Source organism: Ambystoma mexicanum, chromosome 7q (genome assembly GCF_040938575.1).
Source record: "Ambystoma mexicanum isolate Mex_15411 chromosome 7q, UKY_AmexF1_1, whole genome shotgun sequence".
NCBI classification, from domain to species: domain Eukaryota; kingdom Metazoa; phylum Chordata; class Amphibia; order Caudata; family Ambystomatidae; genus Ambystoma; species Ambystoma mexicanum.
In genome coordinates this window covers 709,326,433-709,344,907 of record NC_090941.1, presented here as the reverse complement: position 1 = coordinate 709,344,907, position 18,475 = coordinate 709,326,433, and the positions used below count along the sequence as shown (strand labels likewise).

Here is an 18,475-nt window from a genome sequence, read left to right as displayed (position 1 = left end):
ATTGAACCACTTGCTTGTTATCTTAACTCTCACACCTCTATTGTATCCCTTTACACAGACAATATGTGGTTGTGTTTAAAATAGCCAAAGGAAAACGTAAAACTGGTTGTACAGGCGATTCAGCAATACAGTGATGTCTCTGGGTTACGGATCAACTAGTCTAAATCGAAGGTGCTGCCCCCAACACCCGTACTTTGTCAGAAGGATATTTGTGAAGACTTTAGATGGTGCCCTGAACGCATGTAATATTTGGGTATACATATAACCACCCCTCTGGCTGAATTGTTTGAAAACAATTACCGGACAGCCTTAGAGTACCTCGAGCACAGAGTTGAGGTTTGGATTTTGTTGGCCATCTCGCAATCGGCTCGGATCTCCCTGACCAAGATGGTTATATTCCCGCAGTGTTCATATATATTTTTAACAACGTCCCAGTTTGGCCCCCCTCTAGCTTCTGGCCTAGAACACGTAAGCTGTTGACATGCCTGATTTGGGCTGGTAGACAGGCCAGAGTATTACTTGATGTTTTGACATTGCCCTATGATTTGGGAGGGTTGGAATACCCTGATCTGTATATATATTTCCTGGCTGCACAAGCATAGTATTCCATACAGTGGTGCCCCCTACTCACCTGATCTCCCTCAGGTCTCCCTCAAAAAGGTGATCGCATATCCGGACTACCCGAAGGGCCTGCTGTGGAGACCCCCTCCTACATGTCCCTGAACCAAGATCCAGCCGATTTTAAATGCATGCAAGGCATGGCATAAAGTGTGGAATATTACTGGGAAGCTATCTCCCTACTCCCCACATTCGCTATATACAATCTCAGAGATACACGACTTATCCATGAAAAGATCTTTCAGATACACTTTGAAAGGCTGGGGATACACTCGTTGGGAGATCTGGTAGTGGATAAACAACAAATCACCTGGGAAGATCTGAAAACTAAAGGGTTGTCGGATGGGCACAATGTTTTTGTACTTCCGGCTACGGGAGGCGATCAGGGCTACTTGGCCGACCTTCCCACAGGCACCCCCCCCCACCTCCAGCGCTCCAACATGTGACTACATTCATTTCTGCTAAATCATTGGTTTCAGTGAAATATAAAATATAAGGGTATTGGAGCACAGAGGTCTCTTCAGACCAACACGCCCGCCTGAGATGGGAGTCGACACTGGGTAAAACACTGACTGACGGTCAGTGGAGGCGGATATGTTCTCAAACGAGAACTCGCTCATTGAACAACCGCCTCAGTCTAATCTATTACCAATTTTTGCACCAGCTATATTACACCAACACCCCAGAGAGGTTACATAAATTCTTCGCGGATTGGACACCTAGCTGTACTATGTGCACTCCTGACTCAGCCGATTTTCTCCATGTGGCTTGGTCCTGTCTCTTAATACAACCGTTTTGGGCAGCAATAGAAACGGTTGTGTGTTCCATGTTGTGTGAATGCTGGCAATACTCTGGAGTTTTGGCTGCTAGCCTTGACTGAAGCCGGATCTAGAACTGAAAAAAGACATGGCGGGATGGCATCAGTTGTCGCCAGGACATTGATTGCCAAGTCATGGGGGAAATCCATGGCACCAACATTGCGTGAATGTTTGGCCTACATGAATATGTGGGAACAAAGGGAAACGCTGTTTGCCACCACCTTACCTGTGCGTAGCAGGCCATTGGACTATTGGCCCCCCTTTCGAAATGATATGCTGAATGCCGACAATGTATAGACTGCCTCTACACTAGATGGTTGTAACAATGTTAACGTATTTTATATCCACATGCATGACTGGATGTGTTGCTGTGGTATCTGATGTTTCTTTTTCCTGCTTTAACATTGCTGTACTGTATTGCTGTATGTTTGTTTTTGGAGGCTGGGGTTGATGGGATGTTAAGGTATGTTGATGTAATATGTACCCATGCAAAATAATCAAGAGCATTTGAAAAAAAAAAGGTTGCGGGGGTGAGAAAAGTCCTTACAACGCTGAGGAGCAACTGAGGCAAAGAACAGAGGATCAGCTGCTGAAAATTAAGCAATGCTGAAAGCTAGCAAAAGTCCAACAGGATTGAGGGAAGTGGAATACCGTGGTCAAGTAAAGCTTGCAGAGCAATATAGGACTTGTGAAGCCAGGCAAAGTGGAGGGAGATGCAAGAAGCTTACAAATGTCAGAACATAGGAGAGAGCCAGCAGACGAACCCGAAACCAGGGTAAGAGGACAGGGAGAAAGACAGCAAAGAGAAAGCGTAGTCGATGTGGTAAAGCTGCACTATGGCACATCGAGTGCGAGGACCTAGATCATCTCTGAAGAGGGAATGTTTAGGTAAACCAAATGGGAAATGCTGCATGCTGGAACACAGTGAGAGTACTAAAACTTGGGCAACCACAACAAACAGAAATATTGCATGTATCTATTTACAGTGCAAGTTCCTAATGAAAACTGAAAAGAAATACTAATAAGGAATGTTGCACGCTAGGAATAAGTTCAGGGACTCAATTGAATGCTGCATACAGGAAAACAAAACCTCAAGTGACAATGGAGTAAAACAGCACAGATTACGATAGAGTCCTAATTACTCACACATCCAAGGAAGAGGCATTTTATAACTGAGTTATCGCAGGAATCGTGAAGACCCAACGCTCCAAACAAGAACCAATCCAGATAACCTAGTAAAACGACCAATAAAGTCCTTGGTTCCAATTTAAGTCATTGTTCACTCATGTTAAGTGTCACACCCCTAATTTTAAACACTGACCAATGTTGGAGATAGGGCAAAAGCGCACAAGCCAGTATTTGTGCTAGAAGGGAATAGTTTCTTACCTGTAACTCCATTTCTCCAGCATTGGTATCTTTCATGGATTCACATGCTTAGAATATTCCCTGTCGTCAGACTGGGAATCCTCGGTACACTTAAGCCATTTTTCCCTAGGAAAACTTCGACACTTTTGTGTCCTACCCATGTCGTTTTTGGGGCTGTCCACGTATGCCCCAATAGGACGTGGCCGTATAAATGCCCCGCCCCCACGGCTCCCTTCAGATTTTAACCCCTCCAAAGCAGCGTGGGGGGAATACAGCGTGTACATTTCATTCAGGGGAGGCCGGCGGGCGCATGTGAATCCATGAAAGATACCAATGCTGGAGAAATGGAGTTACAGGTGAGAAACTATTCCCTTCTCCAGCATTGGATCTTTCATGGATTAACATGCTTAGAATAGATTGCACAGCGGTATATGGCGGATTGAATGCAATTAACATCATTTTTAGCACATCTTTTATATACCAATATATATATACATCCACATACATAAACACTACATGCCCTTAAGCATATATCTACATATGTAAAGAAGTATATATATATATATATATATATATATATATATATATATATATATATATATATATATATACACATATACACATATACACACACATAGTCATTCCCGCTGGACGGGGCTTACCTCACTGAAACAGATGGCGCAGGACTGCTCTTCCCATCTGCACCTCGTCCGCATGCTGCCTTTCAAGGCAGTAATGACGGGTAAACGTGTGTGGCACCGACCAGGACGCCGCTTGGCAAATGTCTGTCAGCGGAATCCCTGCCCACAGTGCCGCCAAGGACGAAGTTGATCTTGTGGAATGAGCCCTCGGACCTCCTTCCAGCGGTTTTCCCGCCTTGCAGAGACAAAAGGCAATCGTCGACGGGACCCATCTAGCTAGTCCTTGTTTTGAGATTGGCTTTCCTCTCGTCGACGGGCCATAAGCCACAAACAGTTGCTGCGTAGTTCTGAATTGCTGGGACCGATGTAGGTAGAATTTCAGAGCTCTCTTCACGTCCAAAGTATGGAGGGCTTTTTCCGCAGCCGATGAAGAAGTTGCGAAGAAGGTAGGTAAAACAATTGACGAATGGTTATAATAAACAGCAGGCACTTTCGGAATAAAATGAGGATTAGTTGACAGCACCACTTTGTCCTTAAAGAACCTCAAGTACGGCGGATCTATGACCAATGCTTGTATCTCCGAGAGCCGTCGAGCTGACGTAATAGCTATTAGAAAGGCTAACTTCCACAATAAGAACTTCATAGACGAGGAAGCCATCGGTTCAAAGGGAGCTTTCTTTAACCCCGCTAACACAAGTTAAGACTCCATGTCGGTGGAAAGCGCTTAATCGGACCCCTCATGAAGTGCTTTATCAACCTATCACTAAACAAGGGAGACGACTGCCTTTTCCTTGTGAACCTTGAGATGGCCGCCAGGTGTACATTTATCGACGAAAAAGACAATCCGCTCTCTGCCAAATGCAGCAGATATGGTAGAAGTTGTTCTGGAGTTATATTCAAGGGGTGCAATCCCGGCTGGCTTTGACACCACCCACAGAATCTTCTCCACTTGCATGCATACAATGTGTTCATGGAAGGGGCCCGTGCGGCCTGCATGATTCTCCGACAATCCGACTAAATGCTTAGGGCACCAAACTCCGAAAAGTCAGGAGCCAAGCTGTGAGATTGAGAATGTCCGGGTCGTGATGCCACACTGTCTCTTTGTCCCGGGACAGGAGGTCCGGGGTTTTCCGAAATGTTATCGGCTGCTCTACGGACAGTTGGAGCAGGTCGGAAAACCACGCTTGCCTTGGCCAATACGGAGCCACTAGGATGACACGACACCTGTATCTGCGAATCCATTGCAGGGTTCTTCGTATGAGATGAAACGGGGGAAAGGCGTAGAGAAACTGGTCCGTCCACAGGAAGGAGAAGGCTTCCCCCATAGAGCCCTTCTGTGGCCACCTGCTGGCGCACTGTTCGCACTTCTTGTTCTCCTTCATTGCAAAGAGATCCGGGGGGGGGTTGTTGCCCCCACTTCAGTTATCGAAGATCTTCAAGAAGGCTGTCTATCTCCCATTCGTGAACCTGGTCCATTTTTCTGCTGAGGGAGTCTGCTTGCTCGTTCCTTACCCCAGGGAGATGGTGAGCTACGATGGTTGTATTGTGCTTCAGAGCCCAATGCCATACTTTCTGAGCCTCGGTGGAAAGGGTTCCGGACCACGTGCCTCCTTGTTTTCTCAAGTAAAACATTGCTGTCGTGTTGTCTGTCAATATTCTCACTACGGAGCCTTTTATGTGTTGCAGGAAAGATTTTAGGGCCCAGCCACTGCCCTCAACTCCAGAACGTTGATGTGCAGCAGCGATTCCCTGGGAGACCAAGGACATTGTGTTTGGAGAGTACCCATATGTGCTCCCCAGCCCGTCAGGGACGCGGGCGTCACTATAGTCACGTGAAATTCCGGTTCCTGCAAGGGTACCCCCCCCCCCCTGGATAGGTTCTGAAAGCTCTGCCACCATCGAAGAGCCCGTAGGAGCTTGTCATCGACAACCAGTTTGTCCGACCAGAGACCTTGGGTCCGGGTCCACCGGTCCGCCAGGAACTCTTGAATTGGCCTCATGAACAGGCGGCATCTGTTCACCAGAGGAATGCAAGATGCCATAGCGCCCAGAATCGACATATATTTCCTCACCAACACTTTGGTATTGAACCTCCACTGACCTGCCATCTGATTGAGTCTGTGTATTCTGTCGACGGATGGTTTTACCAACCCCGACTGGGTTTCGAACTGTGCACCCAAGAACACTAAGTTTCTCGACGGAGTCAACAAATACTTCTCGAAGTTTACTGCAAATCCAAGCCGTCGTAGCAGTTGCATGGTGACTTGCAAACTTGTTTGAGTTGCCATAGGTGAGGATCCCCTTACCAACCAGTCGTTGAGATACGGGTACACGTGATGGCCTTGCTTTCTCAACCAAGCTGCAACTGGCGCTAAACCTTTCGTGAACATCCTGGGAGAGGATTTTAGTCCAAACGGGAGCACTGTGAACTGGTAGTGAGTCCGTCCTACCACAAACCTTAGGAACTTTTTGTCGTCGACGCATTGGTATGTGGAAGTACGCGTCCTGAAGATCCAGAGACGCCAGAAAGTCCCCTTCTTGGACAGACCGGATCACTTCCTGGAGTGTGAGCATCTTGAATTTTTGACTTTTCAATGTTTTGTTGAGGTCGCGAAGGTCGAGAATGGGACACCATTTTCCGTTTGGCTTTTTCACTACGAATAAACCCCCTGACCCCCTCTGTGATGCAGGGACCAATTCTATAGCCCCTTTTTGTAGCATAAGCACTACTTCCTGTTGCAACACGCTCAGGTGGGGTTGGGCCAAAAACGCTGGTGGAACATGCGGAGTGTTGCTCTTGAATTGCAGGGAGTGTCCAAGCCTTACGGTGTCCAGCACCCACTGATCCGTGGTTATTTGCTCCCATTCGTCAACACAATGCGATACCCTGCCTCCCAGGACCTTCTGACGCCAGTCATTGTTGGTCTTTAGCCTCATCTCTCGATGACGTGTAGCCCGTCTTCTTCCTGGAGGTCTGGTAGTCTCGGCGTCGCTTCGCCGCTTGAGAGGCCCGTCTGTAGCCCTGCGACAAGTACGTCGGCCTATTGAAAGGCCTGCCTCTTGATGCTGAGAATCGGGAGTTCCCTGATGCTCCCCTAAAGGGGCGAAAAGAACGAGAATTCCTTCCACTCTGGAGGGCACCCAAAGAACGCGCTCTGTCAGAGTCCTCCTTCATGCCCTTTAAGGCCTCATCCACCTTTTCGCCGAACAGAAGGTCTCCCTCAAAAGGCATATCCAGCACCTTGTATTGCACCCCAGGTCTAAAGTTGGTGCATTTTAACCACGCTTGCCTCCGTAGAACCACCCCATTGTTGACTTGCTTAAATCCTGATTCTGCAAGGTCCACAGCGATGTTAATAGAATGATTTGAGGCCTCCTCACCTTCTCGGACGAGTAACATTCCTGCTTTCCTATGTTCTTCTGGGAGATGCTCTAGTATAGGGGCCAACCTGTGCCACATCTCTCTATCATATCTGGCCATTATAGCCAGAGAGTTGGCCGCCTTCACCGTCGTTGCCCCCACCGACAACACCTTCTTGGAAAAGGCATCCTGTCTCCTGGCCTCGTTCTCCGGGGGGGTTGTGCATTTGTGCTGGGACCTTGTTTTTCTCGCCGCCGCTGACACCACCGAGTCTGGGGCTGGTTGGGAGGATAGACATTTGGGGGTGGATTCTGTAGCCTTAAATTTCCTCCAGCCTACCGTTAATTGCGGGCTCCGAGAAAGGATGACGCATCGTCTGTAAACCCTCCTGCCACACATGATCCAGGATGGGCACTGAGAAAACCGACCTCTTCCCCATGTGGTCGAATAGAAAACAGTCTTTTTTCTCTTCCTCCTGAGCCAATCCGAACTCGGCACACGCTTTGCTCATCATGGCATGAAACGACCCAATGTCGTCCGGGGGAGACGGCTGGGCTGGGCTCCTTGGGGGTACGAATTCTGCCTCCGACTCCCAGGTTGGATCCCTAGAGGGGGAAAACGAAACATCCGATAAGGACCCTCCTGAGTCTGACAGCTCTCCTTCCTCCTGGCGTGCACCTGTGAGGTCCTGACGCGTCGGTACAGACGTCGACATCGGAGTTGTCTGACGGGAAGGGCCCGGTTCGTCGACGGTCGATTTGGCCGGAGTTGCCACCTGAGGTAATCTCTTGTCCAATTTCTTTAACAAGGTCTGCAATGTGGAACAGACTGCGGGTTAAGAAGAAGCTTGCTAACCCCTTATAACCTGAGCTCTGCAGGCCCAGCTATCCTCTCACACTCCTCTTCCACAGAGGACATCGACAAGGCCACCTCTTGCTGCAGCAAGGACTCCGGTAAAACCAGGTCGAATACCTCCGGTCGCCAGGCTTCCTGCGGGATCTCTGTCGACGAGGCTAAGGTTGGGCCAGCCGTCGTCGTAGCCACTACCTGTGGCATAACAATCGTCGAAACCAACTGCGTCATTTGTAGTGATGGAGTCGACGATCTCCCCGCCGTCGACGACGGTGGTGCCTGCTCAGTTCCCTGAGGCGTTCCCGCCTTTTTTTTAACTTGACCTGCGTTTCTCACGACTCTCTACTCGAGGATGATCTATGGTGATCACCCGAGGAGGAGGATTTCGACTTCTCCTTTCTCTCTGATGATGATGAGGTTTTCTTCAGCGAAGACTCCCTTGCGGAATGGCTTTCCGACAACCCTTTCTCCGCCGGGCGTGGTTTCTTCACCGGGGGTTCGGCCGATGCCGAACGGCCCAGGAGGATTTTGATGCCGAGGTCACGCTGCGCGTGGAGCCTACCTCCGAAGGCGGGTACGCACCCGCTCCATCGCTCAACCAGGCCACTAACCGCCGACTCCGGTCTTTAAGAGTCTTTTGGGAGAAGCCCTTACATATGTCGCACTTGTCTGCCGAGTGGTGAGGGTGTAGACAATATATGCAGTCCATATGTCCATCCCCTTTATACACTTTTTTCAGCCTGCACGTAGCGCACGGGCGGAACAGAGCTTTTTCAGACATCAGGAAAAAATACAACCTTGACAGTTGAAATCTGAAGGGAGCCGCGGGGGCGGTGCATTTATACGGCTACGTCCTATTGGGGCATGCGTGGACAGCCCCAAAAACGACGTGGGTAGGACACAAAACCGTCAAAGTTTTCCTAGGGAAAAACGGCTTTATAAGTGTACCGAGGGTTCCCAGTCTGACGTCGGGGAATATTCTAAGCATGTGAATCCATGAAAGATCCAATGCTGGAGAATAACATTACTTGCTAAACTAACATGGTTCGAAATTGAGGAAAGCTGGGAGCTATTTAGCTCCTGCTTATATCGTAGAAGAACCTGGATAGCTTGACACCAACATTCTACCAGGAACTACTTTTGCCTTTCCAAGCCGCATGATCCCAACACACACACACATGAATTTAACTCTCTGCATTTATAAACACACACTGTGGCACATCTAAACAACATTGAAATAATATATATTATTTTTTTTATATAGCACTGTAATCTAAAGTACTTTAGATGGGACATTTACATACATTACTATTATTACTCAATCAAAATTGGTACTCATTTTTCGACCTTGGAAGGATCAAAGGCTGAGTTGGCCTTTAAGCACAAGGAGTCATAAATAAAGGAAACAATCATTTAGCATCTTATACGAAAGTTAGATTTGCGGAACATTATTTACTAGCACTATGTTCCCCAGTGGTAGCTCTTGGTAACTGGTTAATGTCGGATACCCAGGAGCTGCCTTTAGCTCCTGTGTATCCAATCTTAATTGCAATCACTGTTACTACCATTGACAGTTCTATCCCATGTTTATCCCTTAACTCTTCATCTGACTCAACTGCCTACTCTTTCACTTCAATCACTCACACTCCCCTCTGGAACTAATCTTCGCCTCATTCCCCTGCAACACCTCTGTTACGGACTACCCTATATATTCCTCTGACCATTTTCTCTTCTCTTTTCTTCCCCCTTCTGTTCCACTTCCCCCACCCTCTGTTCCTTTTCTACGTTAAGATCGTTGCTCATTCATCTCATCTTTTCTTTCCTGACTATCTCCCTTGCCCCCATCGAAGACTTCACCTCCCTTTGTTGATGTTGCGTCCTCACTTTCACTCTACTCCCTTATCTACGCTTGACCAACATTCCGTTTGCCACAGTCCCTTACCTTCTAGCTATTCATTTCTCCCTTTGAAAAGTCTAGCACTGCTGGTAGAAATTATGTGCACCCAATTATCTTCTCACCCTATCTTCACCCCATTCTTTCTATGACTATAAGTCTCTGGAAATAAATACTTTTCTACACACACACACACACACACACACACACACACACACACACACACACACACACACACACACACACACACACACACACACACACACACACACACACACACACACACACACACACACACACACACACACACACACACACACACACACACACACACACACACACACACACACACACACACACACACACACACACACACACACACACACACACACACACACACACACACACACACACACACACACACACACACACACACACACACACACACACACACCCACCCACCCACCCACCCACCCACCCACCCACCCACCCACTCCACCTATTTCAGCTGCTCCAAAGCATCCTCTTGCCTCGCCTTCACAACCCCTCTCTCGATCACTTTCCTCTTCCGACTTTGCTGACTTAACCAACAAGGTCTCTAAGCTTCACCCTTCTCCTCCCTCTCTTTCTCTCCCTTCCTGAGCTCCTCTCACTCATCTTTCTCCCTTCTTACTGACTTGGATACGGCAACATTTCTATCACACACCCACCTTACTGCTTACCATCTCGATTCCACCCTTCTGCACTAATTCCTCCAGCATATCTGTTCCTTCTCTACCTTCACTCCTCAATTATCCTTTATCTTCAAATTTTCTCTCCTCCTCCAAACATACTGTTTACATCCCAGTCTTCAATAAAACCTCTTTGAGCTACTCTCTCCCTTCCAACTTTCGCCAAATTTCTTCAAATCATGTATTATCTTTTTTATTGTGCTCCAGTTCACATCCAACTATTCACAAAAAACAACTGTAAAATGACAATCATAGTAAAATGATAATCATGACAAATTAACAGATAACAAAATGTTCCCAAAAAAGTTTATATACTAAACATTATCTTCAGAACAGAGCTTATTCCTGAATTGTACAATGTATGAAACAGAACTTATGCATATTCTAACACATTTGCAAGTTCATGTTCAAAAGGCCTGCCAAACTTTAACCAATGAAATTGCTCTCGCTAGGCTACAGCCCGAGATACCATTTAACCAGAGCAATTTGTTCTGAATCTTCTGGAATCCCTCTGCCAAATATATGTCATATCTAATGTAATAATTTAACTTCGCTTTACATGCTGTGAGAACATGTCTAAGTGATTCTGTGGCAGCTTGATCTCCACATAGGCAGAAGTAACACTCGACCAGACCCCAGCCAAGCACCCCTAACTGCCATTACTGGTAGCTTATTTAACCTTAACTGCATAAAGGTGAGTCTCATCACAGGGATAGGAAATTGGAAAGCATATTTCTGTAGTCTTATGTATGGAAAATATAATTTGGCATAATCACGCAAAGAAGACAGGTTGCCCACATAGCCATGATTTTCAATCGTTTTCTCTTATTTCTTCTACTTTTTGTAAAATTGTTTAAATACAATCAAACAAAAACAAAAAAATAAAAAAATAGCCATGATTTTCAGCCCAATTAGCTCTTTTTGAAGGTGCTCAAGATCCCTCCCAGTCCCTCTTCCCAATTTGGAGTCCAAGCAATTTTCCCCAAAAAAATGGTCATGAACTGTTTTAAACTCCAATAGGGCCTGGCTGAGCCCCTAACTCATTCTCCTTTAAGCGTGGCAAGCACAGTATTTTCCTCTGCACACATGATTTTTCTATTAAAAAATTGTCTATTAATTTTCATCACAGTACTCAGATGTGAAACCCTAGTCTATTCAAACCGTCTGGATGGCATTTGCTCTCCATAAACCCAAAATGTACTGCCAGATGTAGCCCTCGAGACTGTCTGCCCAATGCTCAGAGTCTGTATATGAGCATTCTAATGCATAGGTGATACTGGTCACAAGCTTTTGATGATATAATGTGACAATGCCTATTAGGCTAAAGCCAGAGTCAATGGTAACAAAGCTTTTTAATGAAAGCATAATGGATACGGCCTTTGAATGGCGTTTTTTTAAATAGTGACAATTGCCTTCACTGGGTGACTATGTCAGCCTAAATATCAATAGCTATAAACTCTGTTTGTGTTGCCCTCCAAGGTTGAGGTATTCATATTGCTCTCATTTGCTTTCCTGAATCTTATTACTTTAGATGTATTTAGGTTAATAACCAAGACATTAGACTCTGCAAACTCAACCATTGCAGTTGCACTTCGGATAATCCCTGTGCATGTTGCCAGATTTTCAGCTTAAGCAAGATGTACAATTTTTGTACTACCAAATTTAGGTGGACAATTACAGGCTTTAGCCAGGAACTCTCAAACGTCAGCCAGAAATTGGTTGAACAGAAAAGGGGGGCAAGTACAAACCCCTGCTACTCAAACAATTTGAATCAGGGAAGTAATTTCCCCTGCACAATTCAACCAAACCTGAGCAATGTTCTTGCGCAACGTTGGCAAGCATAGATTAGGTATCTAGGCGTGTTCTGTACCTTCAATTTTCCCCATAACTTAGCATCGTCTATGGTGTTGAATGCTGAGGCAAAATTGACAAAGAATATAAAGAGGGGTGGATGTTTTAACACATGTTTGAAAGATCGGAGAATTAGCTATAGAAATATTATAGGTACATGAAAGACCCTTCTGAAATCAAGTTTGGAACTGGCTAAATACATGTTGTTCCCCCAATCCATTTCTCAATGCTATGTAGCAGACTGGTTGCAAATATTTTACTGGACCCATCCAGTAAAGATAAAACACAATAATTTCAAAGGTCATCTCTTTTACCATGCTTAAACACTGGGATAATATGGGATCGTTTCCATGACAGGGATATACAGCCAGGATTGACAATCCACGCAAACAACACCATTAAAATATCCGCACATAGGTCAGGGTTAGCTCTCATGACCATATTAGAGACCGTCAGGGCTGAGTGCTCTGGATTGTTTAAACTTCTTGATTATTCTCACTAGGTCCTGTCAAAATCAAGCTGTAGCAAACCCTGTGGGGACGGTTTAAGAGGGGATAGAGCTCTAAAGCTTTCAGCAACGTGGGTCTCCCACTTCGTAGCAGAAATGCTGTTCGTTAGGGCTTCTTGGATTGCCTGCCTTTACAATTGAAAAGGTGCCACAACTTTTTGCCCTCGTTCTTCCTTATAGCTTCGTATAGGTTCCGCCAGGTGTGATTAGCCATGGACTTATGATGGCAGTTAATCCAATACCTATTTTTTTGATTACTTACCACTTTACATTTACTTGAGAGGTCCATGTCCAATCGACATACTTTTCTAATTTCCTGTCTTAACATACCTTCTTCATAGATTACAAATACAGTGCCTTTTCTTATCAAAAATAGCCTGTGATGGAGATATTCCAGATTATAATTTTATTTGGACAGCTATAACATTCATACACATTATCGAGAGATGCCATGTGTTCTGTCACTGCTGCTAGGTTTTTAATCAGACCAACCCACTCAGTTCAACCCGTTAATCATCTGCAGTTTACCCACCCTATCAATTTCATAGGTAATGGCACCCTTAAGGCCTAAAATGATGTTTAAAATGGTGTGATCACCATGCTCAGAGAACTTCAGACATTGCATTTACATTGGAACATATCGTCTCGTCCTAAAAAGAAAATCTATTGTGGAATACTGGTCACCATTTCTCCACGTCTTAGCAACAGGGAAATCCCCAGGGGTTGCACCATTAATGATATACACTCCCAAGTCATCAAAAAATTCCACCCACAGAGTTGCAGTACTATACACTTTGACTTGCCTACTAGGCACTGTGTGCAATGGTAACAAACAGCCTCTTTCTCAGTCACCACACAGTCAATACATGGTGAATTCAAATCACCCCCAAACAAAATCTCTACATCAATAGGCCCAGTTCTAATCGTTGCTATAGTCTCATAATGATCACTTGTGTGGCTTCTGTAAATCATCCTCCAGGGGGGTCATATATATTTACCAAAAGAATATGATAGTCGTTACTCAGTTCCACATCAACCATTAATATGCGAGGGTTATAAACCGGTAATATTTCCTTAGCTCCAAATGTATTCGAGCAGAGGGTCAATAAACAGCCAAATGGCGACCTTCATCACCCCTTCTTGCCGGACTTTAAAAACATGAATACCCATCAAATGCAACATCCCCAATCAGCCATGTCTCTTGTAGTAGTAAAATGTCTGATTTAAGTATACATGAACCCTAATCTGCAAAGTGGACATGCCCGTAGGTGTTCCAAGAACATGTTATGCTGCATTCATGTATGAAGTTGGCACCGGCAAAAAGGATGGGAGCTACTCCCAATGTGTTTTAACCAATGCATCACCATCTTGCTTCAGTGGGAGAAGCTTCAATTGGAACTCTACAGGCTTATTCAGCCCCCACCCCCACCTTGAGGTGGGAAGATCGTCTCTGGCCCTGAGATCGCTCCATCCTGTTTTGAGCTCAGTTTTACTGTTTGGTCAATGTCAGAGCCGCACTTTAAAAGGGAGGAGACACAACTGTTCCAAGGCCACAATTTTGGAGTCCCTACAGAGACTTTTGCGACTACCATGTTGTAAGCTTCCAGCTGTTCTTCGTACTCAAAGTCCCTGCTTTGCAATACACACAGTGATGGTCAATGACTGAAAAGGGTCAATAATGCACTCCAATTTATTGTTTGATTGCAGTCTTAAGGCATCTTACAGTGAATGTCAATAGTAAACATACAGTCTGAGCAGCTTGATATGATATGGCATTTATAGCGTGCCTATACACAAATGTTTCAAGATTTGGCAAGACTTGGACAAAGCAAGCGCCCCAATCACCTTTTTACTCTAAGCCAGCGTTTCATTAGAATCACAAGTCAGAGGCTGACGAGTTACCCTGAATATCCTGCATATGCATCGACACAATCGATTCATTGTCCCTCTTATTGCAGGGTGCTTAAACAGCTATAGTATTTTCTGGTATATTTTTAGCACCACGATTTAAAAGCCAAGATGTTAAATGGCCAGGCCTGTTTGAACTTCTCAATTTCCTCGCCACATTGTTACTGGCTTTTTTTTTTTTAAATGGCAGCACCCTTTTTTATATTCGTCTAAACGTCCACTATTCGAGATGAGTACAGAACAGGCTTTGGTCTTAAACCTAGGATTCCCCCACCCGCCTTTACTGCCGACATCTTTTTTTGCCTTGCCTTCTTAGGTAAGACAGTCGTAATTTGGCTCGTTTGCCTCCTCCTCTGTAAATTCTCTACCAGTGTAGACTCCAACAGAGTTCCACTAGGCTGTACCACATCCTCCAGTAGGGAAAAGACCTGAGGCTTTTTTACCCTGTCTGCCAGGCTTGGTCTTGTTCTCATTGGGATTTTCAATAGGCCAGGTTGAATTGGCCTTAAACAAAGTTAACAGCTGGTTCAATAAGTGGGTATGCCTCAGACTCATTTGACAAGTAATTACAAGTTTTAATAAAAATCAGTGCAAAATGTGTTGCCTCGTTATTCATTTCGGCGCCTCACTTGGGTCCACACTGATAATATTCTGAGATCTCTCCTGTAAGTCCAGCAGTATACTCTGCTCTAATGCCACGCTAATGGAGTCCTCCATTAGGCCCGTTCAACGAGGCGAGCCAGAGAGCTGTTGGTTTATAGGGGGTAAATTGCTACCTTCTTGCGTAGCTCTCGTCCGCAACAAGCCCTTCAGAAGCCTAAAAACTGATGAGGTCAGTAACTGTTGCTCCTCGGCTTGCAACGAAAGACAGAAGTTGAGGAGTGAATTATTAACAATTTAGGTGGATATACTAGACATTGCAGTAAACATTCCAGATTCAGGCACAGTCTCAATACTCAGCACACATGCAGCACCCATGCAGCACCCATCCCCTGCGCTCTGAAATAGTCATTTTAGACTGCCCTTTGCCACCCAAATGTTTAAACCACCGAAGCTGCTCCAGGATAGGTTCCCTTGAAGATAGGAATCTGGAATTTCAGGAGAAGGTAACTTGTGGCACCAAAGTTCCAGGCTTGAATGCAGAAAGGCAACGGTTCTGGCGAGGTAGCCCAGGATGGAGCTAGTCAGTTCACCAGGCATTTCAGGGACACTTCCGATGGCTCAGAGGGGCTTTATGCTTGAGAAGGCATCAAAACTAGTTGGTCCCACTAGTCCAAGGGCTGATTAACTGATGAGGCTTTTCGGAGAATAGGAGGAGGAGAAGGGCTTCACAGGTTGTTCACTGGAGAGGTTGCTCATCCAATGCAGAAGTCGTCCTTGGGTAATCAATGGGCTGACCTTCTTCCAAGGATTATTCTCTTAAATGTAGGTCTGAAGAAATGACTGCAGGAGTCCTCTTATCAAAAATCTGAGCTGGAAGCAAGTCCAAGACCACCAATTGTAAGGATCTGCATTATTCAAAAAGACAATAGTTATCCAATCCGGGACAACCACTGGTTTCATATCCGCCCCAGTAGCAGACTTTCTGGCACCAGTGATTAGAACTAGACAATCCCAGCCCCTTTCCTGGGCCACACAAAGGCATCACTAGCCTGCAAAAGAAGCAGCTTTCCTGAGCAAGTGCATGACGTTGTAAGGACTTTCCTGACCGGCGAAGGCAGGAAGAAGGCCAAACTACAATATGGCCAAAGAACATGCGAACATCTCATGGTACCGCCATTTTTGGGCACTAGCCACAAATGGGTGCAAGAAAAATTAAGCAAAAATGGTAAACCTGTAACTGCTGGCCCCTACTTGTCTTTAGGCACATAACAGTAATCAAAATTCCAATGTGTAAAAAGTTAGGGTAAAAAAAGTATCCCCATTGCACTACACTGTACTGTAAAGTGCTGTGTGCAATCTAAGAATACAAGAATTCTAAAGGGAAACAAAGTTTTGCAGTACTGATCATCTGAAGAGCTAGTCAATTTCCCCAAAACAAATTAGCAAAGGGGAAGTGCAGCTGAAGGCGTTAATTTCCTTCAAAAAGTCAGGACAAAATCAAAAACAGTGCAAAAAGAATGGGGTTCCATAGAAAACTGTAGGAAAAGTTGCACAAAACAAATCTTTCGTAACAGAGGCATTAAAATCCTCCACAAATTGGCATAACCATAGCAAGAGACACCCAAGTCATGTAGTGAAAATCTGGCTTTGAGGAGAAAAAAAATGGGTTAAGAAGTCATACAATTTACAACCAGTTCTCTGGGGTAATGCATGAAACAAATCTAGCAGATGGCACATCACCAACAGTACATGGGCATTTGACAACCTTCCACGATGTGTTTGGTCATAACATACATCAGTATTGCCATTATAGGTCACTGTTATGTAGCTGCGCCCACTATATACATCCCAGCATTGCAAGTGTACATCATTGTATGAAGCAGAGTCCAAAATAAATGCCAGCATGCCTAGCGTTGCCAAACAAAAGGTGGGTTGCCATACTATAGTTCGTAAAAATTGCAAGACTTGTGTACTGTCTCCGAGATAGGTGCTCATTTTAATGACAAACGGTTGAAATACCTCATCAAGATATTGTGACATAGCTTCAGTGACCCATCCGATGCCACTCATTATGGGTCTAACTTCCGGCAACTCAGTAAAGTGCTTATGTATTTTTGGCAAAAAATATAGAGTAGGCATCGTGGGGTCAGTGATGGTTAGAAATTGCTTCTCATTGTCAGTTAAAAATCCAGAGGAGTACCATTGTTTAATAAAACATTGTAAGTCCAGTACAATTTGTTTTCTCGGATATTTGGCGAGTTTAACATAACAATCTGGTGTATCCAAATGCTTCATTCCCATTTTGATGTAATCATCTGTGTCGAGTATGATAATGTTACCACCTTTATCAGCTTCTTTAATTGTAATGGTAGGGTCTTCCTCTAGTAGTTTTAAAGCTTGCAATTCCTGCAAATCTAGGTTTCTGCGCTGAGTTGTTTTAAATGGTCTATGCAACATTCTATGTATATCTTTAATCATTGCCATATAAAAGGTATCAATAATATTGTCAGGACTCAAAACGGGTGTAAATTTAGACTTGGGTTTGAGTTCAGTTATGTCTAAATGTCTGGTCTGTACATCAAGATCTAGCACCACTTGCCCTCTCAGGAGGTGTGTCTGATGTGAGAGATAATGATGTCTCAATATGATCAACATCCCGCATAGTGTGTTTGCTAAGTGCAGGTACTGGTGGTTTGGAAACAATTTTTTATTTCAATTTCATGATAAATTTGAAGAGATCTATTTGAAATTGGACATAATCTGTACGATTAGTCAGAGCAAAAGAAATACCCACATATCACCAATTTCACAATTAATTTAGGGTTTTCTTTGTTCTTTTAGGAGGTCATCCTGCATCACCAGTCACCCACTATTCTATTAATTTGTTCCTCACCTAAATGGATACACTGTATGCTACATTTTCCCACATGCACATTTTGAACTTTGATCCCATTTTTTGCCACATATTTTATGGCTCAATGTTTCCACTAACTTTTTTTAAATTCTGAATTTGTCTCTGTCTTCCGACCACCACTGTTGCCCTTACATCCTCCAACCAACCACTGTATACTGGTATGACATTTTATTTACCTTTAATTTTGGATGTGTTGTTATCTGTTCACAATTTATTGTGCAATTTGCAAATATGTTATTGAATCCTTTTTTGTTTGTTTTAATTGATGGCACCTTTCTAATGCAAAATGTTTATATTGCCATGTTAAAATACCATATCTGCTAATGCACAGCCTTGATAACGACCGAATAGGTCGAAACACGTGTCGGCTGTTTTTTAATAAATTCTGTAACCAAGATCAGGAATACTTAC

At 44.6% G+C, this 18,475-nt stretch overlaps 1 protein-coding gene across 1 annotated transcript in view; it reads right to left on the bottom strand.

Moving 5' to 3' along the window:
- XPO4 (exportin 4) overlaps nt 1-18,475 on the bottom strand; it is a 1,090,854-nt gene that overhangs the window by 484,111 nt on the left and 588,268 nt on the right. The gene's annotated exons all lie outside the window — the stretch shown is intronic.